This window comes from Acinonyx jubatus, chromosome D4 (genome assembly GCF_027475565.1).
Source record: "Acinonyx jubatus isolate Ajub_Pintada_27869175 chromosome D4, VMU_Ajub_asm_v1.0, whole genome shotgun sequence".
NCBI classification, from domain to species: Eukaryota; Metazoa; Chordata; class Mammalia; order Carnivora; family Felidae; genus Acinonyx; species Acinonyx jubatus.
The window spans coordinates 36,977,219-36,995,801 of NC_069391.1; the positions used below are offsets into that span (position 1 = coordinate 36,977,219).

Here is an 18,583-nt window from a genome sequence, read left to right on the forward strand (position 1 = left end):
ATTTATTTAACTTCATACATGTACAAAGTACATTTAGAAAATTCATGAAATTTACAAGAAAATGAAAATAAAATATCAATAATAGAGACAGAAAAATGGATGCTGGTGAGGGTTTGGTGAGATGAGCACTCTTATACACAACTCATGAAAATATAAATTGATAGGAAATGGTACATAAAACAAACTCCTTTCTGCAAATTTCACAAATTATATAAAGAGACTTAAAAAATAGTCATTTGCTGAGGTCTAAAAATCCCAACTTCTGGGACTTGGTCCTTGAGATATAATTAGAAATGGAACCAGAAATTTATTGACAAGTTGTTTTGTTTTAGTGATTTTTTTTTAATAGCTTACCTCCCTTCTCTAGTGGCAACAAAGCATATATAGATCTAGATCTCAAGAAAGACAGCAAGTTTTCTAGACATGATAAAATAGCATTCACAGATCATAGCAAGAAACACCTGTTACTGCCCTGAAAGACTAGAGGTTGTAAGTGACTCTAGATTGCAATTCTGCTAGAAATGGCTGGATCATTCTAACCAAAGCAACAGATACAGACAATATAAAGACTAGTTTGCCACAATCCTCAAATATCAAATATTGGTGCCTTATTTCATTTCAGTGATTTATTGTGGTTTATTTCATTACAATGATCTCTTAACAGTGATCAAATTAGAATTATTGATATAGCAATTAATACATGATCTGGTCTATTTTGTTTATTTTTCATATACAATCTCAAATAGCTCATAAATTGCTATCATAATTTCAATAAACTATTACATTGGTACATTGTAACTTAATAGAATTTTAACATACTAGGTTTCCAAAAATCCTTTTCAGTTTCCCAAAAGTAAAGGTATAAACCCACAGAAGACTTATCAAATTCTAATCTATATGATAATATTCCACTAGGAAAAAGAAATCAGGATAAATTGCACATAAAGTATGATACAAGTTTATGTAAAAAGAAAAAAGTTTATATATACGAGTGTATATACATATATATGTATATAATGTCCCAATATAATGATTACCTTTCTCCTTTTACATAAAAAGTGTCTGTATTTCAGTGGAAGCCCAACCAATTAATTCCCAAGTATGTTTTATATCTTAGGTCAGGCTTATGAACAGTTTCCAGCTACTAAACTTTTCAGAACAATTATACCTACCACTCTGCACCAAGTCTTTTTTAAAACTGCATAGTAAATTTTATCTGTCAACTTGACCCTCACTCCAATCCAGTAAGACTGATACAGGTATTATCTTTCCCATTTGGACAGAAGATGATTCTGAATGAAGTTAAAAGACTTAGAGATAAAATTTTAATTACTACCTAGGTGAAACTCAAAACAGTTTTCCTGAATCCAAAATCTTAGATTTTCTATTATACCACATGTCCTCCCAAGCAAACAGAAACCACAGCTATAGTGACACTCTGATTCATAGCCATCAGTGCACCAAGTTACCTTTCCCTAAACATTACTTATAAAGATTTTTCACTTTCTAAAGCACTATCCTATATTATTAATTTTTATAGTAAGGCTGAAAAATCTGAATTCAGCTTTACAGGATGTTAAAGGAATAACTTCTGTGAGTCCAGTGCCCTCATCTGTAAAATGAGAATAAAAGATAAACTAACAAGGTTATTAGAATTAAATTATTAATGTTTACCTGCTTATTGGCAGACAGATTGGCAAAGAAGAAAGGCTCATTAGATGTTAGCTTCAGTATTTCATTGATTCTAAGATGGTAGGACATTTTCTCATTTAACAACTGAAATCAAAATGTGTCTTAAAATCAATTATGTGATTTTTTCCCAAAGACGACACACAGGTGACCAAGAAACACATGAAAAGATGCTCAAGTTATCATTATAGAACTGCAAATCAAAAACAGTGAAATATCACCTCAAACCAGTCAGAATGGCTACTATGAAGAAGACAAGAAATAAGTGTTGGAGAGAATGTGGAGAAGAAGGAACCCTCATGCACCACTGGTGGGAAAGTAAATTGGTACAACCACTGTGGAGAACAATATGAAGGTTCCACAAAAAAAAATTAAAAATAGCAATGCCACACGACCCAAAAGGTATATGCATCCCTAGGTTTATTGCAGCATTATTTACAATAGCCAAGATAGGAAAGCAACACAAGTGTCCACAAATAGATCATGAAGAAAATGTGGATATATACAAAATGGAGTATTATTGAGCCATAAAAAAAAAAAAAAAAAGACGTATCTTGCTATTTGTGACAGTATGTATGGACCTAGACGGTATTCTACTAAGTGAAATAAGTCAGAGAAAGATAAAAACTGTATGATTTCACTTATATGTAGAATCTTAAAAAAAAAAAAAAATTTACAGGTGCATCTGGGTGGCTCAGTTGGTTGACTGTTGGACTCCTGATTTTGGCTCAGGTCATGATCCCAGGGTTATGAGATCAAGCCCTGTGTCAGGCTCCGCACTGAGTGTGGAGCCTGCTTAAACTTCTCTCTTTCCCTCCTTCTAATCCTTCTTCCCCCCCCCCCCATCTCTCCCTCTGCCCCTCCTCTGCTCATCGTCATGCACATGTTCTCTCAAAAAAAAAAAAATTACAAACAACAACAAAAACAAACAGACTCAAGTAGGGAACAAACTAGTAGGGAGGGAAGGAAGCAAGATGGGCAAAATAGGTAAAGATGATGAAGGACAGTGGGAGATACAGGCTTTCAGTTATGGAATGAGTAAGTCACGAGGATCAAAGACACAGTATAGGGAACATAGTAAATGGTAATGTAATAACACTATATGGTGACAGATGGTAACTACACTTGTGATGAACATAGAGTTGTCAAATCATTAGGTTATAATTAATATATATCATTGTGTGTCAACTACACTTCAACTTCAAAAAAAATTGAAAGCAAAAAGTCAAATATGTGTTGTAATTCAATGAATAGTATTTTTTTCTTAATGGTACATAAAATAATAACATTCCTTACAATCTCTGGCTTCCTGCAGTTGACAAAATGGGGTATATTATGATGAGTAAATGTTTACCCTGCCACCATTCCTCCACCCAAAGATCTACAAAAAGTAGATCAAATCTAGACCTCTAACCATGATCTCCCAAGTCATGTTTCCAATTGTAAAACATGGACAGACTGCAAGCACCTCAAATTTAACATGTCCAAAACAAAAATCCTCATCTCCCCTGAAGCTCTTATTCTATTTCATATCCCAATTAATGACACCACAATGAAAAACCTGACTCTACTTTTACCTCCTTCTTCCTCTTCCTCTCCCAGCTGAGGCCTTTTCTGTCTCTCAGTTGAAAGCAAACACTCCGTTTCTACACCTCATTTTGTTCTGCACCTCTATTTTAGAAATTATCCAACTGTATCTTGCAACATATTTAGTTGTACACATGGCTATCTCCCCATCTTGGCTATTTCTTACTCTTATATACTCAGGGCGACTAGTTCAATGCCTCACCCATACTTAAGTGTTCAATAAATGTTTATGGAATTGATCACATCCTCTTTGTAAGTTTCAGAATACTTAAGCCTCTAAGGAGAAAAAAAGTACTATCCAAGAGTAAAAGTTACTACAATTTGAAAGGGAATTTCACACATAGGATCTCATTTAGAGTTTACTTCTCAACTCTAAGAGATACATTGAACAGACAGCAACACTTTGTTTTTAAATTATAACTTAATAGGGGCACCTGGGTGGCTCAGTCAGTTGAGCGTCCGACTTCAGCTCAGGTCATGATCTCACAGCTCGTGAGTTCGAGCCCTGCGTCAGGCTCTGTGCTGACAGCTCAGAGCCTAGAGCCTGCTTCAGATTCTGTGTCCCCCTCTCTCTCTCCGTCCCACCCCTGCTTGTGCTCTCTCTCTTTCAAAAATGAATAATCATAAAAAATTTTTAATTATAACTTAATAGTCAAAAGGCTTGCTGAAAGTTTTCAGTGACAGAAAAAATTCAAACTCAAATCTAATTACAAATCCTGTGCTTTCAGTTTACAAAGTTCTTCTGCCCCTGCCTCAGTCTCATTCCCACTCAATTTCCACCCTAATATACAAGGGCCCCATAGCTGGGCTATACCTATCTCTCTAGCCTCATTTTAACCCATGTTTTCTCTTTCTTTGTGTACACCAGCAATATTTGCCTTCTTTCAGCTCCTCATCCTCAACACAAGGCCTTTATACATACTATTTCCTCTGCCTAGAATATGCTTTTCCTTCCTTCGCCAGGTTAAGGCCTCCTTTTCCTCCAGATCTCAGTTCAGTCTTCATTAGGTGAGGCTTCTCTGAACTGGACAGGTAACTTTCCCCATAACATGTTTTCTTAACTCACCTTTGTAGCACAGATCATGGTTGTATTTTTTTCTACTTGTAATTTTAATTGGTATGACTCTTCTTTGCTTAATGTCTAGCTCTCACTAATCTGTGTAACTTTCAAGAAGGCAGGGTTGTCCGTTTTTTAATCACAATCCTGCCCCCTAGTACCTACAATAGCTGCTTGAAAGAATGAACGAATGAAACCTTTAGCACCCTTCTCAAACTTGCTAAATCATCCCCACCATCTCATTTTCAGCTGCTAATCTTTCATCCTAGTTTATAGGGAAATCAGTCATCATCTCTCCTTTACCCCCATCTCATCTTTAAGTTTTATTTAAGCAATCTCTACACCCAATGTGAGGCTTGAACTCATGACCCAGAGATCAAGAATTCCATGCTCTACTGACTGAGCCAACCAGGCACCCCTACCCCATCTCATCTTGACTTTCCCCTTCAGGCTCCAAAACATCCAAATTTCATCTCTCTTGAGACCACATTCAACCCTTCTCTTTACTGCAATTCTTCTGAATGAGTACCATACACTTCCTAATTCCATTTTGCTTCCCAAATACTCTTCAACCACTGTAATATGATGCCTACTCTCCCTCTACTGTAATGAAACTGCTCTAGTCTTCAAGTCCAGTGAACTAGGTTGGTTGGTTTTACCTTCAACCAGTATCACACATCTCTAGTGTCCAATCATTCCTTCTTGAAATTCTCTCTACTCCAGGCTTTAGGCAGTGACAGCATTCTCTATCTTCCTGTAGTTCTGACCAGACCTATCAACACTTCTGCCCATTAGCTCATTTTTCTCCTTTTTTATCCTCCAGACAAGCAAAGTTATTCAAGCTAGTGGCTTTTCTTCCAAATACCTACAACTTTCAAATATTTACCTCTAATGTACACTTCTCTATTAACTATAGATCTACATTTTCTTCAGGTACTATTTAAGGGTCATCTGCAAGAAGACTGATACTTTCAACTCAACATATATTATAGGTAACTTACCATATCCATAAACTCAATTGAACCTAACAAATTTCCTTCCTCTCTGGTTTTTGTTCTTTAACTGAGAAATCTAGGATGACTTCCAGCTTCCTGACTTAGATGGATGAGGTCACAGAGCTGGATGAGAACCAATACCATTTTTAAAGTAAAAAAAAAAAAAAAAAAAAAAAAAGTGCTCTTTCTAGCCCTGGGATAGTGCCAATCATTTTCAAGACAATTATTTGAGCAACACTCTGCTATAGGTATTTTCATCATCTCTAGTACTAGCTCCTTAGTCCAAGGCACTATCCATCTCTCACCTCGACACTCCAAGTAGGCCCCTTCTTCCAGTGTTGCTACCCATGGCTTCCCACACCAGTTCATTCACCACAAAGTTGCCATTTGTAAAAACATAAGTCAAAGCACTGCTCTTGCTTTGCTCTTGCTTAGAGCTGTTTAGTTAAGTGCAATGCTGTTTAGAATAATCAAACTCTTTGGTATGACCTAGTATGATCATTAGTCTCTGCCTACCTCTCTATATACCATACTTCCTTCCAATAATCCCTTTTCTCCTTCCCCTCAAAATATTTGCTTCCAATCCACTCTGCCTAAAAAACTTACCTCAGATCTCTGACTGATGAGTCCTTCTCATCATTCTGGTCTCAGCTCAAATGCCACCTCAGTGAGGCCTTCCTGGACAATCCTATTTCCTCCCATTCAGATCACTCTCAGTCCCTTACCTTACTTTCTTCACTGTACTTATTTTCTGAGGTTTATTATTCATTTATTTTATTTTGGTATCTTCTTTTAATAGAATGAAATTCCATTAAGAATAGGAACTCAAGGGGGCACCTGACTGGCTCAGTCCAAAAAGCACACAACTCTTGATCTTGGAGTTGTTCAAGCCCCACATTAGATGTAGAGATTATAAAAGAATAAACTTTAAAAAATAAAAATAAAAAAATAATGACAAACTTAAAAATAAATGGGAACTTAAGGAGCAGCTGGCTATCTCAGTGGGTAGAGCATACAACTCTTGATCTCAGGCTCATGAGTGAGGTGACTCACATTGATCCAAAGGTAACCTGAATAAATAAAACTTCAAAAAACAAAGAATAGGAACTTAATACTTTTGATGTGGAAATTAAGATTCAATGAGATTAAGTAACATATGTAAGGGGGACATAACTCCTAGGTGGTAGAGATGTGTATTTACCAACTCCAGTCTAAAACCAAAGCTTTTTAACATCTACCCTGTATTACAGTAGCAAAAACATAGTTGAGACTAAACAGCTAGAAAGATAAACTGGAGAGTATGATCAGATAGGTGACAAAGTTAAAGATTCCAAAAGCAGAGCATGAACAGGGGTCGGGGGCACCTAGGTGGCCAAGCAGTGGTTAAGCAGTTAAGCAACTGACTCTTGATTTCAGCTCAGGTCATCTCAAGGTTAGGGAGTTCCAGCCCCACATTGGGTTCTGCGCTATGACAATGCACAGCCTGCTTGGGATATTTTCTCTCTCTCTCTCTCTCTCTTCTTCCCTCCCTCCCTCCCTCCTTCCCTCCCTCTCTCCCTCCCTCTCTCTCCCCCTCTCTCTCTCCCCCTCCCTCCCTATCTCCCTCCCTCTCTCCCTCTCTCCTTCCCTGTCTCTCTCCCTCTCTCTCTCTCTCCCTCCCTCTCTCTCTCTCTCCCTCCCTCTCTCTCCTTCTCTTTCTCTCCCTCTCTTCCTCTCTCCCTCTCTCCCTCTGCCCCTCCCATGAGCTTTATCTCAAAATAAACTTTAAAAAAAAAAAGAAAAGAAAAAGAAAGGCAGAGCCCCAATCCAAGGAGTGACATGTTTTACAATGTGATCATGGGTGTGGATGGCTGAAATGAGGTGGAGATAGATGTATCATTTACCCCTTTCTCCTCAGCAAACATTTTATCCTTTTAGACATGAAGGTCCTATAAATCTGAGTCACAACTAGTAGATTGAAATCATGTTAAGTGAGCTAGCCATTTGATTAAATCATTTTTAGCCCCCTTTAATCACATATAAAAGCAATTATATTCCCATTGCCCAACTGCCAGTCTTTCTTTAGCTTCTAGGCGAATCTTCCTCATGCACTGTCCTCTAGCCTCTTAACATCACATACAATAAAACACTATAAAAATTAATAAAGCAAACAGTTCCAAGAGAAAATTAACAGCCCAACACAATCCATAGTCCTATCTGTTCTCCATTTCCAAGTAAGTACTTACTGCAGAAGCAGCAATAGAAAACAAAACAGATTTTTCTTGGAAATCTTTATTTCCTAATGGCTTAGAACTGCTTTTCCCGATTTATAAGATTCTTTAGAAGATAGCTGGTATACAAACACCCTAACACAAACTTGTTCCTGTCATATTGACATTTTTTTTTTAACCACTGTGGAGGTCACTAACATAAAAAGAAGCCCTCATAACTGTTTTCCTTTGATGCCATGGGTCTCTCTCACACATTCAGTGGATAGATGCTTTTGGAGCTAGCACTTGAGAATGAACATTTTATTTTTATTGAAGAAAATAAATAGAAAAATGAAATAGTTTCCTTGGTAAGTTGAACTCAAAATTCTACCAAATGTCTACATTTTTATTCCATTTCTCAGTAATCACAGAAAGAATCTTGACAAAGCAGGAAATGAAAAGCTGGTTACCTAACTTTCCTCATCCAGAGCAGTTACACCTAAGTATTCTACACAGAAGGAAATAGGGCTTATTTTTAAAAGACTAGAAAAATGGATTTCACTGCTTTTCTGCAATAGTTCAAATCTCATCAAGAAATTTTAATCTACATTCAATCTAAATTACTCCTGTTTTAAGTGTCTTTAATTTCTCCCTCTCTCCCCCACTTAATCTACACACTGTCACCAGATTAATAAATACACTAAAACAGTGCTTTCATCATGTCAGACAGATTCAAATTTAACAAACCCATAGCATGATACTATCTCAGCCACTGGGAAAAACATTCTATTTAGTCCTTACAACACTCCTATTATGCAGAATATCTGAATGGTTTTTAAATATCTCCCACAAGGTGCTTATTAGTCACAGGGGGCAGAGAGGAAGTGGGGGAGAGGGAGGAGTCAAACAATATTTGACCAAGTAATCAAAATTTGTATCACCAACAAATGACAATGTGTACATTCTGATGTTGATACCCTGAGAAGGACACAACATGAACTATGTAGTTCTCCAGTTCAGGATGCTTAACATCAGACAAACCAAAAAACTGACAAACATTCTACTACAAAAGGACAGGGGCTTGTATTCTTTAAAAAACAAAAAACAAAAACAAAAAAGCCAACGTTCAAAAAAAAAAAAAAACTTTTTAAGACTGTGGAAATGTTCCATATTGAAAGAGGCTAAAGACACATAACCACCTTGTGGGTAAATGCCAACTCAGACTCGATTCTATAACTGGAAAAGAAAAATGTTATAATGGACGTTTGACAATTGGGACAACTTGTTCACCTCTACATTTTCAGTGTGTCCAATGGTGCCTGACATATACAAAGCTGATAAATACTTCGGAATAACTTCTCTCTTTAGAAAAATGGTATTCTTTTTTAAAAGTATGTAATGCCATTAAGTTCAGGAACCAAGCTATTATCTTTGATCAACATCAAAAACACTAACTCAGTATTTCTTTCAATAAAATCATGGCCACAAATTTTAGTCTTAAATGTGAGAAAGCATCTCAACATAATGGATTTCTTCACATCATTAAAAAAACTTATCAAGCCTGTAGGATTAACATGTAAAAGTTATGTATTAATGCCTGTGAAATGGTTTGATAACCTGGCCAAATGCTGAGAACTAAGGGCCATTCAATTCTCTTTTTTTTTTTTTAATATCAGAAAAAATTACTAGGAAAGTAAATTGATAGATTTTGGAAAACTGTTTCATATTATCATACACATAACCATGACCCAGAAATTTTAATCCCAGATATATATACACCCCTCTGAAATACACACAAGGTAGGACCAAAAGATATAAATGTAAGATGAGAGGCACCTGGGTAGCTTAGTTGGTTAAGTGTCCAATTTCAGCTCAGGTCATGATCTCACAGTTCATGAGCTCAAGCCCCACATCTGTCTCCCTGTTGTCAGTACAGAGCCCACTTCAGATCCTGTTTCCTGCTCTCTCTGCCTTTCCTCCACTCATGTTCTCTCTCTCTTGCTCTAAAATAAACATTTAAAAAATAAATAAATGGTTAGATGAGGAAAAAATGTCCAAAGACAAATAAATTGTGGTATATTCATACAATGAGATACTACAGAGCAATTAAAATTGAACTATCGCTATATGCATCAAGTAGAAACATCTGACAAGCATGTTAAGCCAACAAAACCAGTCCAAAAGAAATACTGTATAATTCCATTTATGAAAAGTTCAATGTCAATTACATCTTGGTTTTTTAAAAAGTTCAAAAACATAGGTACCTGGGTGGCTCAGTTGGTTAAGCGTCAGACTTCAGCTCAGGTCATGTTCTTGCGGTTTGTGAGTTCAAGCTCCAAATCAGGCACTGGGGCCCACGTTGGGTCTTAAGTCTCCACCTCTCTCTCTGCCCCTCCCTGCTTGCAGGCACACGTGCACACTCTCTCCCTCTCTCTCTCAAAAATAAACATTGTTTTTTAAAAGTTCAAAAACAAGCAAAATTCTATGCTCAATTTTCCAGTGAATCTAAACGTGCTCTAAGAAAATGAAGTTTACTAAAACAACAACAACAACAACAAAAATAAAAACAAAAATAAAAAAATAAAAGAAAATGAAGTTTACTAGGGCACCTGGCTGGCTCAGTGAGTAGACCACACAACTCTTAATCTTGGAGTTGGGAGTTCATGCCCCACATGGGGTGTAGAGATTAAAAATAAAATCTTTAAAAAATAATAAAATATGGGGCACCTGGGTGGCTCAGTTGGTTGGGCATCTAACTTCGACTCAGGTTATCATCTCATGGTTCAGGAGTTCAAGCCCCACATCACGCTCTGTGCTGCCAGCTCAGAGCAATGGAGCCTGCTTCAGACTCTTTGTCTCCCTCTCTCTCTGCCCCTCCCTTGCTCATGCTGTCCCTCTCTCTCTCTCTCTCTCAAAAATAAATTTAAAAAATAAAATGAAAATAGGGGTGCCTGGAGTGATTCGGTCAGTTGAGTGTCCTACTCTTGATTTCAGCTCAGGTCATGATGCCAAGGTTGTAGAATCGAGCCCTAAGTTAGGCTCTGCACTACGCATGGAGCCTGCCTAAGATTCTCTCTCTCTCCCTCTGCCCCTCTCCTCAGTTCATGCTCTCTCAAAAATAAATTAAATATTTTTAAAAATGAAGTTTAGGGTGCCCTGGGTAGCTCAGTCAGTTCAGCATCTGACTTTGGCTCAAGTCATGATCTCACTGTTGGTGAGCTCGTGCCCTGCTTTCTCTCTCTTTGCTCCTCATGGGATTCTCTCTCTGCCCCTCCTTCACTTGTGCCCTCTTTCTCTCAAACAAAATAAATTAAATGAAGTTTATTAAAAAAAAAAAAAAATACCGCCACGCCTAGGTGGCTCAGTCTGTTAAGCATCCAACTTTGGCTCAGGTCAATCTCATGGTTCCTAAGTTCACACCCGGCATCAGGCTGTCTGCTGTCAGCACAGACCCCACTTCAGATCCTCTACACACCCCCGCCCCCCCACCATCTCTGCCCCTCTCTCTCAAAAATAAAATAAACATTTTTTTTTTTCAACGTTTATTTTTGGGACAGAGAGAGACAGAGCATGAACGGGGGAGGGGCAGAGAGAGAGGGAGACACAGAATCGGAAACAGGCTCCAGGCTCTGAGCCATCAGCCCAGAGCCTGACGCGGGGCTCGAACTCACGGACAGCGAGATCGTGACCTGGCTGAAGTCGGACGCTTAACCGACTGCACCACCCAGGCGCCCCTAAAATAAATGTTTTAAAAAATAATAAAAATAGGAGCCCCTAGGTGGCTCAGTTGGTTGGGCATCCTACTTCAGCCCACAGCTCAGGTCATGATATCACAACTGGGGAGTTCAAGCTCCTAGTTGGGCTCTGCGCTGACAGGTCAGAGCCTGAAGCCTACTTCTGTCTCTCTCTCTCTGCCCCTCCCCCACTCACGCTCACGAGCACACATTCTCTCTCTCATATAAATAAACATTAAAAAAAGTGTTTTAAATAAAATAAAAATTAAAAATACCAAGCTAAACTTCTCTACTGTTACAGTCAGATAATGTTAGCTTTGGGAAGGTGAGAGGAAGTAATGATTGACAGGAACACTAAGAAGGGCATCTGAGGTATTAGTGTTCTCTCTCTTGACCACAGTAATGGTCATGTGTATGTGTTCACTTTGTGATAATTCAGTGAGCCATACACCTAAGATTTTTGTACTTTTCTGTACATATGCTACAAATCAAAAAAGTTTTAATATATAAAGAGCAAATCTTCCCTGACCTTTAATAATGACAGTCAACAGGACTATATAAAACATTCCCCAAACTTAAAGAATCTTACTTTAAAAGTTAGAAAAACTAGGGGCGCCTGGGTGGCTCAGTCAGTTGAGCGTCCGACTTCGGCGCAGGTCAAGATCTCACAGTTTGTGGGTTCGAGCCCTGCATCAGGCTCTGTGCTGACCGCTTACTCAAAGCCTGGAGCCTGCTTCAGATTCTGTGTCTCCTTCTCTCTCTGCCCCTCCCCAGTTCACGCTTTGTCTCACTCTGTTTCTCAGAAATAAATCAATGTAAAAAAAAAAAAGTTAGAAAAACTAGTGCAGTATCTCCCCACTCCAGTAAGAACTTATTCTGCTTATCCTAAATCAAACCTAATAGTCCTAATAAATTCTGGGTTTACCTAAGAAAGGAGATCTTGGGTTTGGGGTTTTGTGTGTGTTTGTTTGTTTGTTTTTAACTTTTATTTGCATTTATTTTATGCTGATTTACTCCCACCCTAAGTTTTTGTTTCTTCAGGGATAGCTTTTTCTTCTGCGCAATCTCCTCTTCCGCTTTAGGAACAATCTACTCTTCTTAAGGATCATCTCAATGTGGCAGGGAGAGCTCATGTATGAGTTTAATCCAACCATGATCTCTATAAATTCTGCATCTCATCTTGAGGCTTTGTTCACTGGATGTGCTCAATGATCAGAGAATCTACACCTAATCCTTAAGTTCAGCATTACTCTGCATTTTTAAGCATGTGCAATAAAAATTCAGTACTTTTTTTGGGCCACCAATGCTGTGTCCAGCCCCACTGTTTGGCCTGGGCACACCTACCAATTCCACCATTGTAGCCATGGACCAGCACACGTTGCTTCAGTAAAGTTCCATCTTTCAGGTACTTGGTGGCTTTTCTGATATGCATACCCTTGATGGCCTGGGCAGTTTCATTTGCGTTCTTAAAGTGAACATGAAGATTTGAACCTCCTGATTTGCATGATTTTGTAGGGTTTTCTGGGTCAAGGGAACAGCGAACCATTTTCAGAGATCACCTCAGGCAGCTTACAGGAAGAGAGAAGAAAGGAGAGGTTTTAAAACCTATCTAGATTCTGGGGCTCCTGGGTGGCTCAGTCGGTTAAGCGTCCAACTTTGGCTCGGGGCATGATCTCGAGATTTGTTAAGTTTGAGCGCCACATCAGGCTCTGCACTGTCAGTGCTTAAGATTCTCTCCCTCTCTGCCCCTGTCCCACTCACACTCTCTCAATAACTTAAAAAACAAAAACAAAACAAAAAACCTATTTAGATTCCTAGGACTCTTATCTGCTATATAGATATGCATCATAAACAGGCAGAGAGAAGGTAGTCAACAAATATTTACTAATGACAAATAGCCCAAACTTTAAACAAATTCACATAGCAAAGTCTAAAATACATAGCACAGGCAAAACCCAATTCACTGGCCCAAAGTACAACTTCCAGAAATCCCACTTTTAGAAACTAAGAAATTACAGAACATACTGCTTTTAAGGACAAGAACAATTTATGACAACAGCTATCCGTGGCAGAGGACATTGGTCCTTCACCCTTTTACTGCTGCCTGGCTCAGACAAGACACTATTAATTTCCTGATGCCATAGCTAAATGAAAGGAACCCAGCAGCAATTCTGCTTTTAAGGGCAGAGACTACTCAAACCATGGTGTGATGGAAACCCGGCAGCAAGGAGTTAGCTGCGGCAGATGACAATGTTAGGGGAAAAAATAAGGTGTAAAGAAAATACTTGACCAATCTGCCCTTATACCTAAAAATTCTAAAATCATTACTATTTCTACTTTCCACAGTGGCAGTAAACCAAAATATATCTAAGGTCCCCCACAGCCTAAAATTGACCTACAATCAATATTGTCCTGAATGTCCATCAGAATTCACTAAGAGTTTCCCAGTATTATTCTATCAGTCAACTAGGTAATCAGTGATGATAAATAAGTTTTTTTTTTTAATTTTTAAGGTTTATTCATTTTTTCAGAGACAGAGCGTGAGTTGGGGAGGGGCAGAGAGAGAGGGAGACACAGAATCTGAAACAGGCTCCAGGTTCTGAGCTGTCAGCACAGAGCCGGATGCAGGGCCTGAACTCACAGACAGCAAGATCATGAACTGAGCTGAAGTCGGACGCTTAACCAACTGAGCCACCCAGGTGCCCCTAAATATAAGCTTTTCTAAGTGTGAGCCAATATAACAGACTTGGTATACTTCTCATCACTAGTGGTATTATTTTGTTCTGACTGACTGATTTTATTATTTGAGAGAGAGCATGTGCAAGCAGGGGAGAGGGACATAGGGAGAGAGAGAAACTTAAGCAGGCTCCAAGCTCAACACAGAGCCTGACGCAGGGCTCGATCCCACAACCCTGGGATCATGCATGACCTGAGCCAAAATCAAGAGTAGGATGCTCAACAAACTGAGCCACCCAGGCTCCCCCTGTTCTGTTTTTAAAACACAAGTAATTCATGTTCAATATGCAAAACAAAATGTTTTTGCAAAAATACTTCTGGAAGTGTATTTTTTTAATTTAAATTCTAGTTCATTTACAGTGTAATATTAGTTTCAGGTATACAATATAGTGATTCAACACTTCCATACATCACCCGGTGCTCATCACAAGGGTATCCTAAATCCCCACCACCTATTTAACCCATCCCTCAACCCAATTCTCTGGTAACCATTAGTTTGTTCTCTATAGTTAAGAGTCTGTTTCTTGGGGAGCCTGGGTGGCTCAGTCGGTTGAGCGTCACACTTCAGCTCAGGTCATGACCTCGCAGTTTGTGAGTTCGAACCCCGAATCAGGCTCTGTGCTGACAGCTCGGAGCCTGGAGCCTGGAGCCTGCTTCCGATTCTGTGTCTCCCTCTCTCTCTGACCCTCCCCCATTCATGCTCTGTCTCTCACATAAACATTAAAAAAAAATTTTTTTAAAGAGTCTATTTCTTGGTTTGCCTCTCTTTTCCCCCCCTTCGCTCATTTGTTTCTTAAATTCCATGAGTGAAATCATATGGTATTGGTCTTTCTAGGATTTTGCTTAGTATAATGCTCTCTAGCTCCATTCACATCATTTCAAATGGCAAGATTTCATTCTTTTTTTGTGGCCAATATTCCATATTATATATCTCCACATCTCTTTATCCATTCATTGATCAATGGACACTTGGGCTGTTTCCATAGTTTGGCTATTACAGATAGCACTGATATAAACATTGGGTGCATGTATCAATATGGAAGATAATTTTAAAATAGTACAAAGAAGGTCACCTGGGTGGCTCAGTCATTAAGCATCTGACTTTGGCTCAGATCATGATCTCACGGTTGACAAGCAAGAGAGCCCCACCTCGGGTAAAACACGGGAGCCCCGCCTCGGGTAAAACACGGGAGGGATATTTTCATATTTTCTTTCCTTCCTTTCTTTCCTTTCCTTCCTTTCTTCCCTTTCCTTCCTTCCTTTCTCTCTCTCCTTTCTCCCTCCCCCCGGCCCCCCCTTGGATTCTCTCTCCCACTGCTCCTCACTCACTTGTGCCTCTCTCAAAAAATAAATGGTACAAAAAAGATTAAAAAAAAAAAAAAAAGACAAGTACATGAAATCACAGGTCAAACTTAAAAGCTGAGGTCTTTGGTCTTACTGGTAGGCATAAAATATTACCTATTGGTAAAGACCTGCCTCTCATAGAAGATGCTGATCCGAGATGATGAGGCATATGATTTGCTAATGGGTCCAGCTGAGTGTCATTATACCAAGAAAACAGCAATGAGCAAATCACACACAAAGTCCAGGAGGAAAGCTGATAGGAGATCTCCAAACATAACAAAACCACATACAAGGATGTTCCTGGTAGCATTGTTATAGTAGCAAAATGAAAAAAAAATTACATCCATCAATATGAAATTGGTTGAATTATATATGCTGGTAAAATGGAATACTCAGGGTGCCTGGGTGACTCATTCAGTTAAGCATCCAACTCTTGATTTTGGCTCAGGTCATGAGCACCCCTGCCATGTGCTCGCTCTCTTCTAAAATAAAATAAACTTTAAAAAAATGGAATACTCTGTAGCTATTAAAAAGAATGATTTAGGGGCGCCTGGGTGGCTCAGTTGGTTAAGCATCTGACAGGTCTTGATCTCACGCCTTGTGGGTTTGAGCCCCATGTCAGGCTCTGTGCTGACAGCTCGGAGCCTGGAGCATGCTTCAGATTCTGTCTCCTCTCTCTGCCCCTCCCCTTCTCATGCTCTGTCTCTCTCAAAAAGAAATAAACATTAAAAAAAAATTTTTTTTTAATTTTTTTTTCAACGTTTTTATTTATTTTTTTGGGACAGAGAGAGACAGAGCATGAACGGGGGAGGGGCAGAGAGAGAGGGAGACACAGAATCGGAAACAGGCTCCAGGCTCTGAGCCATCAGCCCAGAGCCTGACGCGGGGCTCGAACTCCCGGACCGCAAGATCGTGACCTGGCTGAAGTCGGACGCTTAACCAACTGCGCCACCCAGGCGCCCCTAAAAAAATTTTTAAAAAAGAATGATTTAGATTCATAGAAGGTGATAGGAAAATTAAGTTGTTGTTTTTTTTTAACGTTTATTCATTTTTGAGACAGAGAGAGACAGAGCATGAATGGGGGAGGGGCAGAGAGAGAGGGAGACACAGAATCGGAAGCAGGCTCCAGGCTCTAAGCCATCAGCCCAGAGCCCGACGCGGGGCTCGAACTCGCGGACCGCGAGATCGTGACCTGAGCCGAAGTCAGCCGCTTAACCGACTGAGCCACCCAGGCGCCCCGGAAAATTAAGTTTTTTAAAGAGGGGAGTATTGTATAATTCAGTTGTAGATTGTATATATTCATATGTAATTAAAATTTCTAGGATATTCAAGAAACAGCAAAGAGTAGTTACCTATAAGAGAACAAGGACTAGCAGAGTGGAGAACTTTTTACTTTCACTTCACATCCTAAACTGTTTCAATTTATCATGCATATATACCACCATTACAATAAAAAAAATGAAAGCAATGAAAAAAAAGTTAGTGGAATGGTAGTGGTAGGAATATGATGATTTTTGTTTTCCTTTTTATACTTTCTTGCATTTTCCCAATTTTCTTTTTTTTAACGTTTTATTTGGTTTTCTTTTAATGTTTATTTTTGAGAGAGAGCACAAGCAGGGAAGGTGGAGAGAGAGAGAGAATCTGAAGTAGCCTCCACACTGTCATGGCAAAGGTCAACACAGGGTTTGAACCCAGGAACTGTGAGATCTTGACCTGAACCAAACTCACTCAACTGACTGAGCCACCCACTCGACTTTCCCAATTTTCTATAATTAACAATGTATTGGGGCACCTGGCTGATTCTGTCAGAAGAGCCTATGATTCCTGATCTCAGGGTACTGAGTTCAAGCCCCACACTTGGCATATAGATTACTTAAAAATAATTTAAAAAAAAAAAAAAAAGCATTAGCACATATTGCTTTTTATATCCCCAAAACTATTTTTTTGTTTTTAACAAGTGTAACTTCTGGCTCAAATGAGGGAGGGGGAGTCATAGCTCAATTATAAATATTGTGGCAATTACAAAGAAATATGGAAAGACTTCATTCTCAAAATGAATATCATTTGTTTGGAAAACCTATCATGAACACCTAGATGCCAAAAGTTAAAGAAAATCCTTGATTTAGCTTACTGGAGTTGCTCATGTGGTACTAACCCCTAAGGAAGCAAAGAGATGGCAGTATTATGAGGAAGTTGTGCCAAATTTTTAAGGAAGAACTAAGTGAATTCTATGAAAGGATGTTTTCTTAAAATTTATCAAGTCCTGGGGCACCTGGGTGGCTCAGTTCGTTAAGCGTCCGACTTCAGCTCAGGTCACGATCTCACAGTCTGTGAGTTCGAGCCCCGCGTCAGCCTCTGTGCTGACAGCTCAGAGCCTCGAGCCTGCTTCAGATTCTGTGTCTCCCTCTCTCTCTGCCCCTTCCCCACTCATGCTCTGTCTCTCTCTGTCTCAAAAATAAATAAAAACATTTAAAAATTAAAAAAAAAAAATTTATCAAGTCTAACCTCCCACCCAATGTCGACATCTCTTTTAGAACACCCTTACCACTCAATTTCTACTTAAAATATCCTAAGTCAAAAAAAAAAAAAAAAAATCCTAAGTAGTCCATTGCCTTCAAGAACAACTCTAATTGTTGGGGCACCTGGGTGGCTCAGTCGGTTGAGTGTTCCACTTCAGCTCAGGTCATGATCTCTCAGTCTGTGAGTTCGAGCCCCACGTCGGGCTCTGTGCTGACAGCTCAGAGCCTGGAGCCTGCTTCAGATTCTGTGTCTCCCTCTCTCCTTGCCCCTCCCCTGCTCATGCTCTGTCTCTCTCTGTCTCAAAAATAAATAAAAACATTAAAAAAAATTTAAAAAAAAAAGAACAACTCTAATTGTTAACGTTCTTCCTTACATTACACTAAAATCTAGCTTCTTATAATTTTCAATCACTGGCCCAGCTGTCCCAGTTCTGTCCTCTGGAATTAAGTTTTTTAAACAATTTTTATTATCTTCATCTCCCTCTTTAATCGTCTCAAAACTAAATCTCTCAATTCCTCAAATTGTTTCTACACCCTTCATCATTCTAATTATTTTCCTATAAAGAAATTCTAGTTTCTCAATGTGCTCTTAGAATCAAATACTCCAAATGAACACAAAATTCCAGATCTGATCTGACCACTCTCATTACCTTCTTTGTCTGGGTCACCATAAAACAGTATAAGACTAGTTGCCAGGCAGTATACAATTCATTGTCAAATTAGTGGTACTGTT

At 39.0% G+C, this 18,583-nt stretch overlaps 1 protein-coding gene across 12 annotated transcripts in view; it reads right to left on the bottom strand.

The window, feature by feature from the left end:
* UNC13B (unc-13 homolog B) overlaps positions 1 to 18,583 on the bottom strand; it is a 237,719-nt gene that overhangs the window by 210,966 nt on the left and 8,170 nt on the right. For 2 of the 12 annotated variants that reach the window (XM_053204954.1, XM_053204955.1), the window contains exon 1: positions 9,354 to 10,260. The exons of the other annotated variants lie outside the window; for them this stretch is intronic. The gene's annotated coding sequence lies outside the window, so the exon portion shown is untranslated. Of the gene's footprint in view, positions 1 to 9,353; positions 10,261 to 18,583 lie in introns of those variants that run through there. 12 annotated transcript variants of the gene reach the window in all.